Below are 3,713 nucleotides of genomic sequence, written 5' to 3' on the forward strand. Positions count from 1 at the left end.
AGTTATTGTAGAGAGTAATTGAGAACTGTTGAGAAATTTCAGGTTTCTTAAAGCCAGGGATCACTTCCTGGCACATTGCTGGCACCTCGTCAATCAATCAATCATTGAGAAATCATGTATATGCCTGCTTTACAAGCATCCTATCAGTTCTCTCAACAACCCTGTAAGGGGGGAACTATAATTACAGCCAATCATAAGGAAACTGAAGTTGTCAAGTTCAGGAGACTTGTCAAAGTCACAAAACTAACAGGCGGAGCTGAGATTTGAGCCCTGGTTGAGTCTGGCTGCAAAGCACTGGGTTTAGCCACTTGGTCCCGCCATGCCGTGGGAGAACATACCCACTAACTCTCGGGTGCTGGAGACAAGAGGTGGGGAGGTGACTAACCAGGTGGGGAGAGGTCAGGAAGGTGCGGACTTCTTCCAGAGCCCTGAGATGGGTGATGGGAGGTGTGGAGATTTGGAGTTGGGCTGCCTAGAAGAGGTCAGCTGGGTCAGAGACAGAACTAGAGAGATGGGCCCATTTCCGGGGGAAGAGTAATCTGACTTTTTCTGGGTTGAATTGAAGAGACGGCAGGCAGCTTGAAGTATTGACTGATATGAAGATCAGAGAACCAAGCTGGAGGTGCATCAATGAGGGAGCCAGAGGACTAGGGGCCTGGAGGATGGAAGGGCAGCTGGAAAAGGGAGTGTGTTTGTTGAGGACGTGGTATGTGCCAGAGCGTCCTAAGTGCTCTGTTTTATGGCAGACGTGCTTTGGGATGCCTGCCCAGTCACACTCCTCTCCTTGGAATTGCCCTCTATCCAGAGTCCCTCCTGAAGGCTCGTGCCCAGGCAGCCACATATGCCCCATGACATCATCCCACCCACAGGTGATGGCACCAGGGGTCAACAATGGACTCATTGCGGGGGCCATTGGACACTTTCTCCCTGGAATGGCCTGAGACCCAGGGAGACAGAAGTAGAGGCCAGGCGGCCATGCTGTAAGATCACAGGAGTTAAAGCAGAAGAAGCTGGTCTTCAGAGAGAAAGCACAGCTGCACAGACAGAAGTGGTGATCAGGGGCCATGTGGCCCCACAGAGGGAGAGATGGAGAGTAATGACTGTCACCTTCCTGGTTCCCAGAAAGCAGCCCATCTCTCCTGCATTTTGATTCCTCTCCTTCATACTCACCAGTTTATCGGTCATAGCATTCTGATGAACCTCCTTTCCCGTGAGCTGGCTTGAGAGGGTTTCTGTTCTTTGCCACCAAATGACCTTGAATTAACACATGAACATTCTATTACAAGCCTAAAGTGCCTGGTATAATGCTTGGCTCATTATTGGCAACAAAAAATGGCAGCTATTATTATCTCATTTAGTCCTCCAAGTAACTTGATAAGACAGAAGGTATTACTATTATGCCCACTGGAAAAATGAGGAAACTGAGGCTCACTGATGCATTCAACAAATACTAGTTGAGTTTCAGTGCCGGGAATACCAGAGAGACAAGATCCTAGCTTTGGGGAGAGTGTAGATCAGTGGTAGAGTGCATGCTTAGCATGCACGAGGTCCTGGGTTCAATCTCCAGTACCTTCAAAAAAAAAAAATCTAATTACTTCCCTCAAAGAATAAAAGGTTTTTAAAATTTTATTTAAAAAAAAAAAGATCCTAGCTTTGAAGATGCCTGTATCCCCATGGGGGAGACAGACAACAAACAAATAAATAATAAACAAGAAAACATCAGACAGAAATAAAGTGCTATGAAGGATATAATATAAAATGGCCTGTTAGAGCTACTTGAGGCAGGAGAAAGCCTCTCCGAGGAGGTAACTTCTGAGCCGAGACATAAATCAGAAGAAGGGCAGGCCACGTGCGGACCTGGAGGAAGGCCACTCAAGGCAGAAGGAAAAGCAAGAGAGAGGCTCTCTGGCAGGATTGGGTTTGGGGCTCTCAGGGGACAGCAAGAGGCCACCATGAACAGTGCTGGTGAGCAGAGGTGGGACACCGAGGGTTCTGTGAATCAGGAGAAATGCTTGGCCTTAATTCTAAGTGCAGTGGGAAGACTTAAGAGTGCCGTGCTAGGCAGCCCCCCAAAGATGCCTACATGCTAATCCCCAAAACCTATGAATATGTTACCTGATTTGGCAAACGGGATTTTGCAGATATGATTAAGTTAAGGATCTCAGTGGAGAGCTTATCTTGAATCATCCAGGTGGGCTTGAAATCATCACAAGGTTCCTCATAAAATGGAGGCAGGAGGCTCAGAGTCAGAGAACAAGAAGTGATGACAGTGGCAGAGGTCAAAGTGATGCAAGGAAGGGGCCCTGAGCCAAGGAATGTGGGTGGCCTCTAGAAGATGGAAAAGGCAAGGAATCAGATTCTTCCCTGGCGTCTCCAGGAGGAATGCAGTCCTAACAACCCATATTAGGCTTCTGACCTCTAGAACTGTAAGATAATAAATTGGTGCTGTGTTAAGCTAGTGAGTTTGTGGTGATTTCTCACAGCAGCAATAGGAAACTCATGCAAGTGCTATAATCTGACTTATATTTTTAAAAAATCACTGTAGCTGCTGTGGATTTGGGGGCAAAAGGGAAGCTGGGAGACCAGCCTCACCAGGCAGGTGATGACGGTGCCTGGACCAGGGTGATGGGAGAGAAGATGGAGCCTAATGCATGGATCCAGACACCCTCTGGAGGTAGAAATACAATGGCTTGCTGATGGAGTAGATGTGGGGAGTAAGGAAAGATGGCACCCAGGACGCCTCTGGGTTTTATCTCCAGCAGTTGGGTGGCTGGAGGTGCTGTTGATTGAGATGGAAAAAACTGTGGGAGAAGCAGGTTTAGAAATGTCAAGGGACATGGATAAGGTCACCCAGCCAGCAAGTGGCAAACCCAGGACTAGCACCTGGGTGTCCTGACGCTCAGGCCCAACATGTTTGGGTCTGTGAGGATGATCTCACTAAGGAGAAGAGTTTGAGAGATTTTTAGTTAACATTTAGTTTACATTTAGTTAATACTTACTGTATGCATTAGTAGAGTTCTCCAGAGAAGCAGAACCAATAGTGAGTGTGTGTGTGTGTGTGTGTGTGTGTGTGTGTGTGTGTTTTAAGGAGCTGGCTCACACAATTGTGGGGGCTTGGCAAGATTAAAATCTTCAGGGTAGCCTGAAGGCTGGAGACCCAGGAAATAGTTGGTGTTGCAGTTCAACTCCAAAGGCCACCTGCTGGCAGAATTCCTTCTTGCTCAGTGGAGGTTAGTTTTTATTCTACTAAGGCCTTCAACTGATTGGACGAGACCCACCCACATTATGGCGGTTATCTGCTTTCCTCAAAGTCTTAAATGGTAATCTCATCTTAAAAAATACCTTCACAAAAACATCTAGAATAATGTTTGCACCATGGCCTAGCCAAGTTGACACATAAAATTAACCATCACACTTACTTCTCTTACTATCGAACATTGTGCTTTTTTTTTTTTTATCTGTATTAATTCCTGGCCAAACAGAAGGGTAGAGGGCCAGGTATAACTTTTAAGGGCTGGGAGGAGAGGTAGGCAGGACAAACGACAGGAACCAGGAGGGCAGAGAGAAGCATTCCAAGAAGGATGGGGTATAAAGAGCTGCAGAGAGATTGAGAAGGAAGACAAAGGAGTTACAGAACGCGACGATTATGAGGTTGTTGGAGACCTTAGCGACGAACCTCTCAGGGAGAGTGAAGACTATGAAAGGAAGAAGGG

Source organism: Vicugna pacos, chromosome 13, assembly GCF_048564905.1.
Source record: "Vicugna pacos chromosome 13, VicPac4, whole genome shotgun sequence".
Lineage (NCBI taxonomy): Eukaryota > Metazoa > Chordata > Mammalia > Artiodactyla > Camelidae > Vicugna > Vicugna pacos.